Raw genomic sequence first — 19390 nt, 5'->3', positions numbered from 1 at the left:
GGGACATACGACCAAATGCAACGTGCGGATTCTGGATTGTGACTTGAACAGGGCAACTGTTTAAAAAAAAAAAAGAAAGAAAAAAAAGAAAACCCTGAGGAACAATTGGGATTATTTGAACACTACTGGATATCTGATGAAAGCCAGATGATAGACATCATTTTTTGGGTGCACTCACAGGATTTTGGTCACTATTAGAGTAACGTACTAAAATATTGATGGATGGGGCTTCCCTGGTGGCGCAGTGGTTGAGAGTCTGCCTGCCGATGCAGGGGACGCGGGTTCGTGCCCCGGTCCGGGAAGATCCCACGTGCCGCAGAGCGGCTGGGCCCGTGAGCCATGGCCGCTGAGCCTGCGCATCCGGAGCCTGTGCTCCACAACGGGAGAGGCCACAACAGTGAGAGGCCCGCGTATCGCAAATAAATAAATAAATAAATGTTGATGGATGGAATGATGTGCCTGGGATTTGTGTCAATATCGTTTGCTGTGGGGAAGGCGGGCAGGACACGGGGCCAGTAAGAGAAGCAGCAGCAGCAAGGGTGGCCCCGCACTTGGTGATCATGAACGCTGCGTGCCTTTATGCCATTTTCCCCACTTTTGTGTCTTTCTGGAATTTTCCATAATAGAAGTTAAAAAAGAAAAAGGACACAGTTTGAGACTTATGCCCTAATGCTGCTGAGGCTCCCAGTAGCCCTGGAGGGAGGGGAACAACCTCCAGACCCGGGGCCAGCGCAGTGACCACGCCCCCACCTTCACCATTTCCCAGGTTCCTCGCTCCACACCCAAGGGGGACTCACAGCATCCTTACAACACAAGGGGCCCGAGGCAGTGGGCAGCTGGGAAACTGACTCATGCAGCTCAGATGGGGCTGTAGGCAAACCCAGGGACCTCAGGCAAGCCTGAAATCGAGTCTATGCTAAGCCGGGCGCTTGGAGGGTCTGCTGGGAGGGAGAGCGAGCACAAAGCACTGTACAGCCTTTCCCTGGAGAGGGCATCTGTCCTTCCCTGGGGGTCACAAGGAGCCCTGGACGACATCGCCATACAGACCGTTCCTGTAGGCAGGATGCTCCTCGCACGGGAAGCTCAAAAGACGGGTCTCTAGCTGACAGCTGGGAAGAGAACCAGGCCAAATCTAGCCCACGTGTGTTTTGGTTGGCTTGCAGAGTGTTTTTCAATTTTTGAGCCAACAGTAAAAGGTCAGGTGATTTCATATAAAAATCCACATTTCTGGCTGCTCCTGTAGCTTCGGACAACCCAGCCGCACCAGGTCTGTGTTCCCACGCAACAGGAGACCGGGCGGAGGCTGACAGGCAGCTGTCCTCTCCAGCCGGGCCATCTGCTTGTGGGTTTGCCGCAGACCCCACTGGGCCTCCCATCACTCCCTGGCTCAGAGGCCCCTGAGTAGCCACCTCCGGTTTAAGGGAAAGGTGTGCTCAGGCCAAACCTCTGGGGCCCCTTTTCCTACCCGCTGTCATCTGATCATTGGTCCCCCCTGATGCACAGCAACCAGAGGGGTCTTGACCCTTCGAAGCCCCCCAGCCCCTCGCCCTCAGACAAAAGACCAATTGCTTGGTGCAACCCCAGCTTGCATCTCTGGGGTCCTCTCTCACCACGCCCAGGGAGGCTCACACAGAACAGCTGCGGTCCTCGGAGCCTTGAGCCAGCCCCTCTCTGCCTGGCCCATGCTTCCCACTTCCCACCCACCACTTTGCCCAGCACAAGGTCCCAAGGAATGGGCTTTGGGCCCAGGGTGCAACTCTGGGGAAGCCCGCCAGGTGCACGGTGGCTCAGCACGAGAACCAATTCAAGGAAATGTCCAGATGACAAGGGCCTTGGCCATCACCTCCTCCAGCCTGGGCTCGGCCAAGGTGATGGAGGAAGCTGGTGGCCCAATAAGGAACAGGTACCCGGACTTGGATCAGGCCTTTGTGGAAAACCTTTCACCTCTCACTGGGCAGGTGGAGGTCACCAGGCCTGTCTGTCTTTTCTGGTCTATATTTAGAGCCTGGGGAGGTCATGGATGGGGTGTGGCCTGGCCAGGCTCCTCAGTCATTTCCCTGACCTGATGTCACCATTCCTGGCTGCCTGAGTCCTGGGGTAGCCCTCTGTGGGCGGGTGAGCCCACACCTTGGCAGGAGGTGATGCACCTGGGCTGAGCGTGGGAGCTGCAGGCACAGAGAGTGGACCCAGTTTAGCCCCACCTCCTCTGCCACTGGCCCCTGCGACCGCCTCCTCCTCTTTGGCCTCACAGGCTGGAGGCGAAGCTCAGAAATGGTCAGGAGGCGGGAAATGAAGCTTCCAAACATCTAGGAGACCATCCTGGGTGGAGGGGTTTCACATCATCATCACCCCAAATCCCTGACCTCACAGGGCGTTGCTGTCCCAGGGTGACCAGAACAAGATGAGTCAATGCCCGGAGCCGTGGAAATGGCTCAGGACGAGGATGCCAGGCGTTCCAGATCAGCTATGAGCCCTCGCCGTGCGGCCTCCCTGTCCTCCCCTGGAGATGGGTGTGCATGGCCCTGACTCTAACTCTTGGGATGCTAAGGGGGACACTCGGAGGGGCACATGTGTGATCCAGGGTCACAGAGTGAGACCAGGAGCCACTCTGATGACTGTCCTCCACTCCCAGAGCGCTCAGGGCCCAGCACCCTGAGGGGTCCCTGACGTCCCCAAAGGCCACCAATCCAACGTGAGACGAGCCCGAGGTGGGAGTGCAGGGGAGGAGAGAGGAAGAGAAACAGAAGGGACACAAACACGTGGAAACTGAGCCTGAAACATGAGAATAACGGAGGGGAAGGTCAGAAGGGGAGGGGTCCCGTCCCTCGCAGGGACCACGCCGGTGGAGCGTTGGGCAAACACGACCAAGGAGTGGGCCTGTAGGTTTGGGAAACTCTTAAAATGTAGAGCCTAGGTTTGTGTTCAAGTCCCTGCTATGCACCTTCCTAGCCTCAGTTCCGTCTCCCTGAGCCTCAGTTTCTCCATCAGTAAGAGGGGGATAATAATAATAATAGTAGTTGAAATACCACCACCACTTGGCTCTCAGGAAAGCAGATGATGAAACAACGCACAAGCGCTCTTTGTAATCTGAGAAGCTTCATATGAACTCACGGAGCGGCTAGGACAAGCCGCAGCCACCCTAACCCGCCTGGGCATGGAGCAGGTAGACAGGCTGGCCAGGTGGGCAGACACGGGTACCAGGGTAACCGCCACCCCCACCCCCCGCCGCCTCCTCTTTCACACCCAGAATGGGAGATGGAGCCTCCCCGGGCAGCTTCCAGTCAAACTTCTTCAACCAGTTCTGACGGGAGGGGAGGAAGTCAAGGGCCCTGGCCGTGGCCTAGCCAGCCTCTCAGCAGAGGCACCGATTGCCAGGGAAACTCACCTCGGTGGCCGGTGCCGGCAGAGGTGTCTTCGGCCAAGGTGTGGGGCTTTGGAGAGCAGCACGGCGGGCGACGGCCCTCCGTCTGGTGGTCACCCCAGAGACACAGGCGAGGAACACCCAACCCTTCCTGCCTCTGGGCTCGGCAGGCCTGGCTTCCTGGGCTCGGCAGGCCTGGCTTCCTGAGCCATCATGGGGAGCCAGGCCGGGGCTGGGCTCCCAGGGAGGCCCTCTGCCAGTCTGTCTGCCCATCTGCCTGCCCTAGTGGAGTCGGGCGCCCGAGTGCCTAGGCCTGGTGTCACCTGCGTGGCTGTCATACCTGCTCCCGTGATGAGCAGGGTCAGGAATTCCCACTCTTACCAGGCAGACGGCCAGCCAAGGGTGTGTGGATGGGGCTGTGTCCTGAGCCGGGCCAGTAGCTGCAGCTCAGACCTGCTGTCTTAGGGTGGGCCCAGCTGTGTCCCCCAACACCCTGAGGTCCTGTCCCCATTCCCCCTGCATGGGGGGAAATCACCACCCAGAGTCAGAAAAAGTGGCGAGTACATGTCACAGAGGTCAAAGCAGCTTGGCCAGTGAGGCCCCCAGGCAGGTGTGAGCCCTGCCAGGCCCTGTGGAGGGTGCGCAGGAGACCCCGCTTTCTCTGAGCCACCATCTAATTTCGGAAGCCTTCCCCGCCACTCAGCCCTCGGAGCTCCTCCACCCCTGGCACCCAGACATGGGATTTAATTTTAAACTGCGGGGACCAGCCTAGGGATGGCAACTGTTTATTTTGCCAAGTAGGGCAGTAAAAAAAAAAAAAAAAAAAAAAAAGAATGCCACCACTATCATTACCACTATCACCACTATCATTACCATCGTTTCAGAAAAGACCCCACCAAAAGTAACAAGGAGGGCACACGATCAGAAAAATAGATAATTGTTAAATGAATACATCTGGCTTTAAAGAAAACTCACGACCTTGTCTCCATTTTTCTCATTTTGCTGCAAACCAGACACTGTACGCCATGGGATGAGTCCAACCCACACATGTGACAAATGGAAACACTGAGGCCCCGGGGAGCAAGGACTTGCCCAAGATGTCACAGAGAGAATCCGGGTCCTGTGTCTGTGTGCACCTCTGCAGAGCCCACATACCCTCCCCTCGTCAGCATTCAGAGCCCAGATCCCCAGACCCGGAGATGCCAGGATGACCCAGAGGCCAAGGGCTGCTTCCTTACCCTCCTCGGACCCTGGTGGGCAGCCGGCTGGGCCTGCAGGATTGCGGAGGCTGAGAGGAGCAGGGGGTGGACAGGCGGCCCGGAGCCGGCCCACAGGCACATCAGGCCCCGGGGCCCAGCATGCCGCCCTGACGCCGAGCCCCGCCAGCACTTGTTCTGCTTCTCTGAGCAAGTGTTTCACATCCTCTTCCGGTGGCTTTGTGGGGCGTAGGGGACCCAAGAGCAGGCAGCTCAGAGCCGGGGAACCGAGACTTGGTTCCCGCCCCCGCCTGGCACTGCCTCCCTTTGGGACTCGCAGGTTCCTCTTCTCTCTGAGCCTCAGTTTCCTGATCCGTTCTAGGAAGTGGGGGGGTGGTGTACAGGGGTTTTCAAAGTCAAATCCCCACCCCCCACCTCTGGGGCAGGAGAATTTCTTTCATGGAAGAAAGGATTCCCCGGACACAGGAGCCCCTAGGGTGGGGCTTCTCTCGGGGATGTGGGTGGACATCTGGAGGTGGGGGGTCTGAGTGGGAGGGGGTTCCAGGTGGACCTTGAGGCAGCCGCCTTCCTGCCTGCAGGTGCCCACCTCATGCCTGCACCCAGAGCGCAGCATGTTTCCCCGGCACTAAAATCCTTCCAAAGGCTTCTGTCCAACCCACAAAAGAATCCAAAGTCCTCCCTGCCCCCAGCCCCCTCCCACTCACTCGGCCCTGACTCACCCCATGCTCACCTCTACTCAGGCACCCCCTGCTTCTTCTCCCCAGCCACCTTAGCCCTTCTGTGCATGGTGGCTCTTAATCTGGACCTTTGGGAAACTGGGTGGGTTTGGGAGACTGGGCTCTCTATTAGCAGCTCTGGGACTCTGGGCCAGTGACTTAGTGGCCTCAGTTTCCTCATCTGTAAAATGGGCACAAGGACGCTGCAGGATTCAACAAGAACTCAGCACAGGCCTGGTTGGTGGCTGGCACTCGGGGGACCTGCACTCTGATCGCGTCCCATGGACATGGGCCTGGCATGTAATATACACTCAGTGAATGTTGTTGGAGTTGCCCCTACACCAGGGGTACTGTGGCCTGGCTCCACCTCCAAGAGCAAGCTCCAGATGGCAGTGTGAGGTCTGTTGGGTGCTCGGCATGCAGCCCTGCAACTGGATCCCAGTGGATAACTTGGAAATGTTTGTTGTCACCCTGGTCCGGCAGAGGGGAGGCCAAGAGGGCTGGCAGACACACTCTGGTCCACTTTCTCAAGGACAGGCTGGCATGGCAGGGCTCCCCCAGGTGCTCAATCTTGTTGGGGAGAAGCCCCGTGCAGGCTCCAGCAGGACATGGGTGAGGCAGGGGGCAGTAGACTTCCGAGGAGGGAGACAGCCCTGTGGGGCCTGGGCAGACCCCACCCTTGGCCTCTCTCCCCTGTGTTGCCAGCTGACTGGCCATGTGACTTTGGGCGCCCCTCGATGCGGTTTGGCTGCCCTGGACGTGGACCAGTGAGCTCTCCCTAGCCTTGGGGGCACTGGATGAAATGGGGGAGGGCCTTCCCTGAGCCATGGCCTCCTGGTCCCTGGGCCCAGCGCTGTGGCAGGGATGAGCGGGTGGGCCAGGGGATGGGAAAGCCTTTCCAACTGTGTGGACATACCTGGGGGTGGCGGAGAGCTTCAAGAGGCCTTTAGAAGAAGCGGGGGTGGGGTCACAGGAGCCAGTAGGGAGCCAGGCTGCCCAGTAAGGTGTGTCTGTGTATTAACGCCTTTGATTTGACAGGCATTTATTGAGCTCTTCCCGGGTACCAGGATCCGAGCCGGGTGGCACATCTCCCTCCCAGAGCTCCTGAGCACCAGACAAGCCTCCCTGGGCTCTTCTCCAATGACCCCAGGCCCCCGCACAGGTCAGCCTGGCCTCAGAGCCGTTTGGGCCATTCCTTTGTGAGCCAGGCCAGGCCCAGGCAGGGCTGGACCCGAGCAGTGGGCCCTGAGCTCTGGGAAGGCTGAGGGCCTGAGTCACAGCCAGGAGGTAGGACAGGACCAGCTGCAGGCAAGAAAGGCAGGAGCCCTGAGGAGGAGGGGCGAGGCGGGGAGAGGCGGGGCCCATCCACCCCTCCCCCAACCCGTGTAGGGGAGAGCAGAGGCGCCTTTGTTCCTTGCCGGCCTTGTGTCACCACACGGCCCACACCACCACTGTCACGGCCTGGAACGGAGACCGGCCACGGAGAGCCAGGGCTCTGAGGCTGGGACCAGTTAGGGGCGCTCCACCTGCAAACCACCCCCACCCCCGCCACTTCTCCACCTCCATTCCTGTGCCCCTATACTGTGCACGGAGCTCTGGGTGGGCGTGGCCTCGGGGCACATTCACACCAGCCCTGAGATGCTACCTGGGCTTCCACGCTTGTCCCGGGACACCAAGGTCGCGTGACCTGCAAGTGGCGCTCTGCCCACGATGCAGGTAGCCCCGGGATAAGGCACCTGGTCAGCCACACACGAGCCCAGACATAGCAAAACCCCACTCGTGGACACACGTGTACGCACAGACGTGCACCCCGAATCAAGCCCTTTGGGCGGGGGGGGGGGGAATTCCAGGGGAGCTGCCTCCGGCATCTGGGGTCCTCTCACCCTCTTCAGACTCCTCTCGCCCTCTTCAGACTCCAGGGCGGGGACAGGGGGCAGGCCCTGGTGGCTGGGAAGCACACTGTTTATAAACACCGCGTGGCTGTCGCTAGGAGCTGTGACTCAGAGCCAGAGTGGTGACTCCAATTCAAGCTGTTCACTCAGCACAACATCCTGTCCAGGAAGCAGGCGGGAGAGGCCCGGGGCCAGGCTTTCGTTCCTGTTTCCTACAGCCTCCTGACCTGACTTGGGGTCCTGCTGGGGGTGGGGACAGCCCGGTTCTCCTCCCTGTCATTTCTGGGAACCTGAGGCCCATCATCAAGTCGCTCATCACAGTCACCACCAGCCTGGCTCTGCTAGGTAGGGGTGATGCCGCAGCCATGCACGCCAGTGGCCCAGCCCCACAAGCTGGGAGAGGGGCTTAGGTCGGGGTGGGGGGGGATTCATCTAAGGCAAATAGAAGCCTTGCAGGCAGAAGCAGCTACTGATGAGACAAAACACCTTTCCACCCAGCATTTGTGAAACAGACGAAGCCACGGTAACTACCTCTGCTGTAAAACAGAAAACCGAGGCCCAGAGAGGGCAAACAACTTGCCCGCGGCTGCACAGATGGTCAGTGCCAACCCCAGGTATATGCCTGGGCCTGTCCGGTCCCCAGGGCAGCTTGCTTTCCTTCACTGTGCACTGGGTTAAAGTGGATTTGTTCCCGGCAGCACGGGCAGGTTTGGGGCTGCTGGGTCCCCGTCAGCAGGGTGGGTGGTCTGTCCACTGTACGAGGCCCAGCTTGAGATTCTGACATCCATTTCCCTGTTCACCTCCCCCACCCCCAACTCCATGCCTAAACCGAGTCAATGACCTCCCTAGTATTTGTGCTGTTCACTAATGTGGCAGTGTGGATATCATTTAATCGTCACAATGTGTGAGGCCGTTTTGCAGGTGAGCTTGGGGACAGAGCTCAGAGACGGCACTGAACTCACCCAAAGCCACACAGCAGTCTGGCTTGGAGGCTGTTGGTCCCAAGCTGCTCCCAGCTTTTTATAAGAGCCGAGGGAGAGTCTATCCTCGAGGTGCCCTTCCATGGGCAGGGGGTCCCTCTTTACAGGAAGGCCATCGGGGGCCAGAGCCTCAGAGTGACGTGGGGAAGGCCACACGCCCGAACCGGGAGGTTCTGTCCCCTTTTCCAGGCTGGGGAGACGTGGGGACCCCTGGGAACGGCAGAGCCACAGGGAGCATCTGCCAGGGGAGCTGGGAGGGAGAAAGACAGAGGGCCTGTGCTTATTTTGGCAGCTGAGGCTTGGCCCCGCCCCAGGCAGGACTAACCCAGCGGTCTGCTGCTCTGACTGCTGATTCACTGGCCACAGGGCTCCCCTGATCGGGCTGCCCACCCGCCGGCCCCTTTTACCAGCCCACTGAGTCACACAGCTTGCCAAGAAGCTGAGGATCCGAGAATCCGGGCCCTGTCCCAGCTGCTCCCCGTGGCTTTGTGCCCAGCAGGATCTACCCGGGCCAAGGGTGCCAACGGCCCCCTCCCGTGGCAGCCGAGGACAGTTCCCCGCCCCTTCGGGCCTGCACCCGCGTCCAGCTCGGCAAGGAGCTCAACATCCAACTCTATGGATTAGAGTGGCAGCCATGAGCTGGGGCTCCAGGTAGACGGAGTCTGGGCTCAAACCCAGAGCCTGCCACTCACTGGCTGGGGGAGCTGGCAAGTGACTTGCTCCCCACCCCCCCGCTGAGCCTGGTCCTGAGCCACACGTGTGGATGACCTCTGCTTCCAAAAACTCACATGGGTTAAATGCAATATCGGATGGAAGCACTTAGGATGGGGCCTGGCATAGGCCACGTGTTCAAAAAACCTTATCCTCAAGTAGCCTAGGACACTCTGTGGGGAAGAATCAGTGGTTTTCCTTTTTAATCCCCAAATGGGGACTGACTGACACTGTCGTAAAATGCAATTGAAATGTCGCAGCAACATCCAATTGCTATAAAAGTCTCTAAGCAGTTTCAATTTATCTTGCATCCCTGAGGGACTGGTGACGGGGTTTTCAGCCTGCGCCGTCCGCAGACCAGAGTGGCCCCGGGGGCGCAACTACAGCACCACACTCAGACCACAGCGGATTAACTGAGCAGGTACTAGGTGCCAGGCCCTGCTCAAGTGCTGGGAATATGCCAGGGAATAAAACAGATAAAGATCAGCTTCTGGTCCTGCAGTATAATAAGCAAAATACTTGTTTGAAGGCAAGCGTGCTATAGAAGAAAACAATAGAATAGAGTAATGGGATTGGAGAGCTGCCACTTTAAATAAGGTGGACGAGCTGAGAAAGTACCACTAATAAAATGTTATTAAAACAATCATCCATTGTGGGATTGGTTTGTGTCTCCCCAGTCAACTGGGCTGTAAGCTCAATCTGCCTTGTTCGCCCTCATACCCAGGTACCCGGAATGGTGACCGGCCCGTGGTGGGTTCTCACGCTGCCGATGGGCAGATGGATGACTGTATCACTCACACAGGCACACACACACCATCACAGGAGTGCAAAGGCCACTGTGTTCTAAGCATTTTTTCAGTTCTTCCCTCTCTTATTGGAACGGGTCTAACCTCCTTGCGAGCAGGGACTCTGTTCCCTGACGTATCGACCCCTGGAACGTTTCCTGGCACACCGTGGGCTCTCAACAAATACTCCGTGGTCCAGGTGGTCCCTCCGGCTTCTAAGTTCCTGGACTCGAAAATATTCAGGGTTCAGGGCCAATGAGCTCCATCTGGGAAGATGACCAGGAAAGCTTCCTGGAGGAGGTGGTGAGGCTAGAGAGGAGCCTGAGGAATGGCAAAGAGGAAGGGCGAGGCCCTGTCTGCCAATCTGCCATTAAAACGCTTTCCAGAGAGTGGGGCTGGGAGCAGACGTGGGGGGCATGCCCAGGCAGGAGCAATGGGGAAGCCAGGTTTTCTGGAAAACAGGAGCCTGGAGGCTCCCAGAAGCCAGCCTGCCTGAGGATGTCGGTCGGGGGAGGCGGGCAGTCGATTCAGCTCTGGTTCAACCTGGGGTTTTTTTCTCCTTTGTGAGTCCCCAGCTCAGTAACAATTCTTCGGGAACGGGTCTCTGCTCATCGGGTAAGCAGAGCTTGCTCTGGCGTGGTGAGGCCTGGCCTAGGAAGCCCCTTCCCAAAGCACAGCCAGGCCTACTGAGGCTGGGGTGGGGGAGGGAGCTGAGCCCACAGTCAGGCCCCTGTGCCCAGCGGGGCCTGGTCAGTCAGGGCTTCAGGGCCAGGGGAGTCAGGACAAACGGGCTCTTGTGATGAGGAGGCTGCCTGCCGTGCCAGGGACACTGCGTACCCGGCGCCACCACCCACCCGCCTGCGGGGGCCCAGGGCCTGGGAAGCGGGGCTGCCCTTTCAGAGGGGGACCTCCTGAGCTGTCCTGGCCTCTGGAAAGGACCTGGGGCTCCAGCTGGCTGCGGGAGATGGTGGGGCTGGTGCCCACTGCCCTCTTTCCCACAGTTCTTCTCCAGCAGGCCGGTGGGGGGTGGGAGGGTGAGAGGATGCCCTGGGTGTCCGGGCCCTGGGGCTGAGTGACGGTTTCATGGCCTTTGTCCCACCCTCCTGCCGTTCACTGTCCTTCTGCCAAGCCCTGGACTTTGCTCCTTCCTTGGTTCCTCCCACAGAAGGCAAGACTCCAGGGCCTTCACCTGCTCATACCTGGGACAAGGGACAGGGGCGCCAAGGCACCAGCTGGCCTCCTCTGCCTGGGGACCCTCCAAGAGCTGTATAGGTCTCCACGCGATCGCCAGGCAAGAGCGTGCCCACGCGTGCCAGGCATGTGCTAAGCACTTTAGAGCCCTGTGAGCTGGGCACACTTCTCAACCCATTTAAAGATGAGAGGTTGAGGGGTCCGGCCTCCTCCTGGTCAAGGCTTGGGCCTGGTGCTCTGAAAAGGCAAGATGCCTGCCTGCACGCGCATGTGCACACACACCTGTGCTCTCACGATACATGCTCTCCCTCCCCCAGGCACCCGTCGTGAGTCTGCACATGTCCTTTCACACGTGTGCTCGCTCAGCCACTGCCGGGCTGCTGTGCACACTACTGGCACATGATGACAAACGTGGTCACAGATTCACTCAGACGTGCACATATTCACCCAAAGGCAGGGGGATGCTCCCAAGACACTCGCACGTCCATGTGCAGGATGGGACGCTCAACCCCAGGAGCCTCGCCTGTACCTCATACTGCCAGGCGATGGCCACCCCACGTCCCCAGACTCAGTGAGCATGCTTCCTCAGGGACACCCCATGCCTGCTCCTCGCAGGGCTGGTATGAGAGGAAGGAGGCCCGTACTCGGTGCTGGGATTTCCTGGTCCCAAGTGGCTGTGAAAGAAACTGCTCTTGATATCCTGAAGAATGGCAGCCGTTGCAGTCGTCTGCCGTGACGCGGATGCGGCACTGCCCACCTACAAGCTCCCTGCCCCCAAAGTCCGCAGCTGCCACCTCCCTGGCCACCCAGGGCCTCAGGCCAGGTGGACTGCCTCGCCCTTGAACTTCAACCCCGAGCAACTAGAAGGTCAAAGGGCAACCTTCCAGTCCGCACCTTCCAGTCCCTATGAGGGCGGCGGTGGGGGGGTGGTCAAGGGCCTGGAACGCTGGCTTCAGGGAAGAAGGCTCTGCAGGGAAAGCTCACCATACGGCCTGGACAATCTCGGTTTCTCTGGGCCCCAGTTGCCCCAGCTGGAAATATGCGGGGATTCAACTTGGCGCCCTGCCCCCAGCTCTCCAAGGGTGGTCAATCAACACTGCTTGTCCACACAGCTGGTGAGCCACACGGCCACCTGCCTTCCTTGAAGGGTTAAAGGCATTTCCTGCCACCTGCAGAGGGCTTGCCTGTGCCCGTGCCAGGTGCTTCAGGGACATTTCACACACCTTGACATCCAGGGAGTCCACAGGTGAGGCAACCAAGGCAGGGAGGAGTGAAGGCACCTACCTGTCTGGAGGCTGCAAATCCTAGCCAGGCTCCCAGGCAGCCCCAGACTTCTCTCTCCCCTTTGACCTCTAGACAGCCTCACCTCCCAAATGCCCAGGGGCCAGGGCCTCCCTTACAGATGATGATGGAGATGGGCCACAGCCCAGACAGATGGGGGTGGGTGGCAGCAAGAATCTCGTTGGAACAGATTCATTTCAGATGGTGGCAGCCCCAAGGGCTTCAACACTGTCCTCACCTCCCCGCCACGTTCTCACCCTCCCAGTTCTGAGCTGGACAGTTACTAGGAAAGGGCCTCCTGCGACAAAAGTCTGTGGTCAGGGTGGAGTTCCAAGAGGGGAGGGGCTGGGAGGTGGGTAAGTTTTGGGGCTCAGAGTCACTCACTGGCCAAGGGGACTTTCCTCTCCACCGTCCAGGGTCCCCCTCTCCCCACCGCAGCTCCAAAGAGTCAGGTGGGCACACCTGGACTCTCAGGTGGTGCCAGAGAAGAGGCCCTGTGCCTTCCCCAAGTGAACCGGTCTGGATGCCAACCCAGAAAGCGGGGACGACCTGGGGTGCCCCCCGGCCCCGGGGTGGGCCCGCCCCCTCTTACCCTGCGGGGTGGGGTGGAGGGGGGAAGGGCCCAGCTGCCTCGCTTCGGTGAACTGAGCTCCCTCCCTGCAGAAAGCCCAGGGTGGGTGGGGGCAGTGCCCCCGCGTCTTGGTTCCCTCCCGCGCCGGTGGCCTCCTGCCCCTCCTCCCCCGCCGCCCGCGCGCTCGGCGGCGGCGGGACCAAACGCCGGCAGGGGCGCGCCGCCACGCCCCGCTCCGGGCACTGCTGCGGGCGCCCGGGTCCCGGGCCATTGTCTGCGCCGCCCTCGCCCCGCCCCCTCCTCCCGCTGCGCTCGAAGCAAGGGCGGGGGACGGGGGTGCGGGAGCTGGGCAGTCAAGGCCAGGATCGTCCGGCAGCCCCGCGCTGCCCGCACGCCGAACACAGGTGTCCAGCACCGGGTTACCCGGTGCCGCAGGAGCCTCCCCCAACCCCGGAGGTGGGCACGCCCCCTCTCCGTTTGACAGATGCGGCCAGGGAGGCACAGAGGGGTGAGACGATGGCCCGAGGTCACTCAGAGAGTGAATGGTCACGGTCAGTCTAGAATCCTGGCTCGGGGTCGCCAGCAGTCCCACCCCTCCCTGCCCAGCTCCAAAATCCAACCACTGGGCAGCCTGGCCCCTACCAGCCTCTCCTCCCTTCCAACACGCCACCCTGTCCTGTGGTCGAGGGGCTCCTTCCTGGCTACCCACAGCCCTCGTCCCTGTCCTTGGGGCTGCTGGGCACGGGGTCAGTGCCCACAAACTAAAGCAGCCCCTAAGAGGCCCACAGGGCCGGATTGCCTTCCATCCCCATGGCACCCCATTTCCTCACACTGGGGAGCAGTGAGCCTCCATGGGTTTAGTGCCTGTTCCAGGACACTGAGTGCTAAGCACTGAGCTGGGATACAGACACAGGTGTCCATCTCCAAAGCCAGTGAATGGTCTTAACCACGAGGCCGCCTGCCTCCCCTGGACCATGGAGATGGATGCAGATGGGCGGATGAAGAAGCAGTGGCTGGTCTGGTCCTGGTCCCTCACCCTCCCACCCCAAGGCCCCATAGGTGGCATAATTTATGCACTGAATGGTGAACACACGGGTACAAGGGTAGCTGTGACTACAGATGGGGAAACTGAGGCTAGTAAGAAGGGGCATGCCAGGGTCACACAGCCAAGTCTCCAAGGTGGCCCAGAACAGAAATCCTCTATTTCAGCGCTCTACCCGTCGCCCCCCTCCAGCAACACCCTGCCTTGCCATCCTGCTCCAGGCCCAGGTTACTCATGGCTTCAGGATGCAGGGGGTGCAAAGCACAAGACACCATGCTCCCCCCAACTCTGGCTGGTACTGGGCTCCATCTGCTGTGCCCTCTGACCCTGCATTTTATGATTCTGCTACCATCAACTGTCACTCAGGTGTCCAGGAAATAGCCATTGCTAGGGGACTGGCCAGATGCCCGGTGGCTGGCTGGCAGGGTGGGGCAATGGGGAGTGGGGAGCAGGCTAGGGTTTCCCTCAGGAAGACTTAGAGGGTGAGGCTGCTGGGTGGAAGGGGAGGGTGTGGTGGATCAGCCACAGAGAGTGGCTAAGGCTACACACAGGCCATGGGAAAGCCCCAGCCCTGAGCCTTCCTGCAGGCAATTATTTTGGGGACCCGTAGTTGCCAAGCAACTCCTCCCGGTTGCCATGGGAACTCTCCTTTCTCCTGGGACTTATCATTTTTAGGGGGATGCCCTCTCCTCTCCACCTCCTCACCCTGGCTTGGCTGCCCTGGGAGGAGACATTGACGCCCCAAAACCTCATTCCCCCATCCCCAGGGACACTACTCAGCCGTGACCCTAAGAGAAGACTCATTGAGGTTCAAAAACCCAGAACCCTAAGAAAATGCAGAGAACAGAGTCCAAGGCCTTCATTAGAGGATGAAAGGGGTTTATTAGCTCTGTTTACATCTCCACTCCCACTCTGTTAACCACCACCTTGGGGCCTGCCCTGCCCTGACCGTTGGGAGCTCACTGTAATTGGAAGGAATTTGCCCCCAGCGCCCATGCCGGGCCCCTCCCAGGCTTGTGTGCACGTGGGGACGCGCCCTCACCAGCCCTGCCACTATCTAGCTGTGGGAGTCCCTTGGCCTTCCAGGGCCTCAGTTTTCCCACCCAAAAGTGAGGATGGCAACAGCGCTGATCTTGCAGATACAACGAGACACTGCAGCCCAAGGCCGGACGCAGGGCAAGCGCCACGGGCTGGCTGTCGTTACAACAGGCATCTCCGCAGCCCGGGATGAGGTGTGGGAGTGGCCTAGAACTCTACAGAGCGTGGCCCCGTGGCCAGTGTGCCACTGCTGGCCGAGCGGCCACCAAACCCAGGTCCCCAGGGTCCCAGGCCAATGCCTTCCCCATTGGATCTACTGCTTGTCCTATACCCTTGTCCCTTGTGTCTATGGTCTGATCCCCTCAGAGGGGAGTCAAGGTGCTCCGCACGAGCCAAGTGCTCAGCTCTGAGGTCCTCATGAACATCTGCTGCGTAAATCCCTCAGTGACCCGCTGCCAAGGGCTACTGGCCCCGGCCTTGTGAGATGCGGAAGCGCCCAAAGGACACAGTAAGAAACGGCCTCCACTTCCCGGGCCAGGGCCACGCGGGGCACCTTGCTGCATCTCACTGATGCCTCGGGGAGCCCGGGGGCCCTGATCCTCAGCAACAGATGGTGCTCCCCGCTTTGTACAACCGGGCAGAACCCCACCAGGTGAGCCGTGGGAGAGCTCAGGCAGCATCTCCCCCTCTTTGGGCAGGGCCTCAGGGGAAGGGACCCCTCAAGCCTTGACCTGCTCGGCCTGCCCACCCATCCCCATGGCTGCCTTCTGTGCTCCCCGCAACATCTGGGACGCACGGTCACCCGCCCGGCGGTAATGGGAGAGCTGTCTGGAAACCGCCAGTGTAATCATAGCTGCAGGGCCCCTGCAAGCAGCTGAGAAGGGTCGGCTCAGCTTGCAGGTGAAGCAGGAAACGAAAAACTAACCCTTGTGGGTCTGACCGGGTTGGGCTCCGTGGCCGCCCATCCAGGTCGCCACCCAGTCACTACCCCGGGGCCCCGCCTTCTTTGATTTCCTCCACAGCGCGTCACCCCTGAACTGACTGTGCTCCTGGTCTGTTTACAATTTTGTGTCTGTCGTCTCCTCGCAACTGGAAGGTGAGACCTTTGTCTACGCGCCGCAGCTGCTCAGAGCCGCGCCGGGGCGGCCGCAAGGAGGGCACAGCGCCACCTGCTGGTGCCGCGCCAGAACGTGCCAAGCTGGGGAGCCGTGCTGTCCCCGACAGGGCACCCCCAGGCTCCACTCACACCCCAAAGCCTCCAGCCGGGGGCCAAGCCCCGGAGACCTGATCAGACCCCAGCTGCTGCCCCCATCCCTGAGGACAACTGGGTACCTGGCCTTCGGGGGTAGAATCACTCCAATGCCCTTGTTGTGGATTGAACTGTGTCCCCACAAAAGATAAGTTGAAGTCCTAACGTTGTGCACCTGTGAATAAGACCTTATTTGGGAATAGTCTTTTTTTTTTCTTTTTTTAGGAGCACTCTTTTTTTTTTAATTAATTTTTACTGTATTACAGTTGATTTACAATGTCGTGTTACTTTCTGCTGTACGGCAAAGTGAATCAGTTACACATCTACATATATCCACTCTTTTTTAGATACTTTTCCCACATAGGCCATTACAGAGTACTGAGTAGAGTTCCCTGTGCTATACAGTAGGTCCTTATTAGTTATCTGTTTTATATATAGTAGTGTGTACATGTCAATCCCATCTCCCAGTTTATCGCCCCCGCCGCTTTCCCCCTTGGTAAGCATACGTTTGTTTTCTATATCTGTGACTCTACTTCTGTTTTGTAAATAAGTTCATTTGTGCCATTTTTTAAGATTCCACATATAAGCGATATCACATGATATTTGTCTTTCTCTGGAAATAGGGTATTTGCAGACATGATCAAGTTAGGCTGAGGTCATACTGGAGTAGGGTGGGCCCTAATCAAATGACCAGTGTCCTTATAAGAAGAGGGAAAACTGGACACATACACACAGAGGAGGCCATGTGAGCACGGAAGCAGAGTTTGGAGGGGTGCATCTACAAGGCAAGGAACATTAAGGATTGCTGGCAACCACCAGAAGCTGGCAGAGGCAAGGAAGGATCCCCTCCTAGAGTCTTCAAAGAGCATGGTGCTGGGGGGCTTCCCTGGTGGCGCAGTGGTTGAGAGTCCGCCTGCCGATGCAGGGGACACGGGTTCGTGCCCCGGTCCCGGAGGATCCCACATGTTGCGGAGCAGCTGGGCCCGTGAGCCATGGCCGCTGAGCCTGCGCTCCGCAACGGGAGAGGCCACAACAGTGAGAGGCCCGCGTACCGCAAAAAAAAAAAAAAAAAAAAGAGCATGGTGCCGCCAACACCTGATTTTGGACTTCTGGCCTCCAGAACTAAGAGAGAATAAATTTCTGTTGTTTAGAGTCACACAGTTTATGGTACTTTGTTACAGCAGCTAAAGGAAACTAATACACCACCCCACCTCCAGTGGACCAAGTCCCACCTCTGCTACCCCAGCCAAGTGCAGCCGAGCCAGTGTTCCAGGCAGAGCCCAGGAACCGGATGACCATGCAGGTGACCCGGGGCAGTGAGGATGGCGCGCAGGTGAGCACTCAGTAGATGCCAGACCCAACCATCATCCTCATCTTCAGCATCATACTTCCCCTCCTCAAATCACCCCTGACCACAGGGCACTTCCTTCTGGAATATCTCTCTGCACCCACCCATTGCCTAGATGAATCCCACCAATAACCCAAGAATGATCTCAGAGACAGACCCCACCCTGATTGAGCCTCAGTTGAGACCACAGCCCAGCCTCCTGGGGGACCTCGAGGCAGAGGCTCCCAGCTGAGCTGAGCCTGCCTCCTGGTCACAGACACTGAGAGGGTCAGTGTCTGTCCTTGTATGCGCTAAGTTAGGGGAATGCTGTCACGTGGCACAGACACCGGGATGTCCTTCCAGGTCTTGCCCTGCCCTCCTCCCTGCTCTCCTTCTCAGCTCTCCCAGCCACACTGGCTCCTGTCTCACTTCCTCCTGGCTACAAAACCTTCTGTTTCCAAGTCTCTGCACCTTTGACCTTCCCCCAGGCTCACTGCTCACAGAGTGTGCAGGGCTGGCTGCTCTTGTCTTTCTGGTCCCAGCATCAAAGTCACCTTGGAGGCCTTTTAGACCCTCCAGGGGCTCCTGGCCCTCCTTCCAGGGCCCTGACTCATTCCCTAGAGCACTTGCTCTTCTCTCTCACGTGGATTTGCTTTCCTGCTTTTGTCCATCTGCCCTTCTAAGCTGTGAGCTTCTGGGTGAGTGCCCAGGGCACAGTAGCTGAATCAATAGAGGATCTTGGAGCCCCCTCCTGCCTCTGAGCAGCTCATATTGTGGACCTGGAGGTTAGTAATAAAAGGTGCCTGTTGGGTCGGAGGCAGGGGGATGCCCAGAATGACTCCCGGGTGCCCCTTCCCTGCTCCAGTTGCTCCATTGAGCAGAGTGAGCACAGCCCGCCCCCTGGTGGTCAGCCCTAGCACTGCAGCCCCAGGCAGGAAAACCAGAAAACAAAACACACACCTTTGTTTGGGTGTAGTCTAGGCAGCGACTCTCCCTACCCCAGAGGGGCAAAGGAGCAGGACCTGCCGGCTCCAGGGGCGATGTGCAGGACCTCAGAAGCCTCTCTTGCTCCCCTCTTTCCCGCCACTGTCCTGGTGTCCAGTTCACTCCAGAGGCCTCCTCACTCCAACCAGGACAGTGACTCCACCCACTTCCAAATGAGGACCCCCCAGGTGCCAACACAGATGTGGTCCAGTGTTCTGCCTCATTCTGTACCACCCAGGTCCCCAGTTCCCCAAGCCCCCAGGCTGCCCCCTGCTCAGAAGGACCTCGAAGGAGTAGAAAGCATTTTCTACTCGGAAGACTTGGAGCACAGTGGGTCAGGGATGGAGAACCAAGGCCAAAAGACTCTTCTACGAGCCGCAGGACCCTTGGGATCACCCCATCTATGCACCCCAGATTACAGTGGAGTAAACCAAGGACTTCTCTCCTGTAATTCCCTCCACACTGGGGGGCAATCTCAACCTAGTTCCAGGTGCCCAGAGCGGTGGATGCAGGACCCCAGAAACTGTCCTCTCCAGGCTGCCCTGGGGATTGTTCCTGCCTACGCCGACCCCTGGGAACCTTGGAGACGCCCAGCCCATCTGCCCGGCACCTCTGTCCCTCACGCTTTGAGCCCTGAGCATGTTGCCAGGAGACTAGATGGTCCTGCCCCGTGGTAGAGCTGCCTCCAACCAATTTCTTCTTTCCCCCTTGTCACCTCTGTGTCCACTCTCCTCTGAATCTACGCCATGGTCCCCATCTGTGAAGTCAATGTGTGTGTATGTACCTGTGGGCGCGTCGGGATGCCGAGAGGAAAGGGCCCCTCATGGGTGGGGGTGGACAGGGGTCCCCCAGAATCTTAGGGGCTCTCATTCCCAAAGGAAACCCCATGGTAGTGGCTGAGCACTGGCATTGGAGGCTGGAACCCTCCCTTCTCTTCTGGACTCTGACCACCTCGTGGCCCCGGGCCAGTCCGTGTCTTTCTCCTGGCCTCAGTTTCCCAACTGTACCAGGAAGGGTTGGACGCGGAACTGCAGCGTAAGCGCGC

The 19390-nt window shown here is 59.0% G+C and overlaps 1 protein-coding gene across 1 annotated transcript in view; it reads right to left on the bottom strand.

Moving 5' to 3' along the window:
- The window catches only part of RALGDS (ral guanine nucleotide dissociation stimulator), a gene marked incomplete at its 5' end in the record, with an annotated part of 47914 nt that overhangs the window by 28122 nt on the left and 402 nt on the right, over positions 1-19390 (bottom strand). The window lies entirely within an intron of this gene.

The sequence above is a fragment of the Mesoplodon bidens genome (assembly GCF_964165515.1).
Source record: "Mesoplodon bidens genome assembly, chromosome: 6".
NCBI classification, from domain to species: domain Eukaryota; kingdom Metazoa; phylum Chordata; class Mammalia; order Artiodactyla; family Ziphiidae; genus Mesoplodon; species Mesoplodon bidens.
Note: the sequence above shows the minus strand (reverse complement) of the source record. Positions and strands in the feature narration are given on the sequence as shown.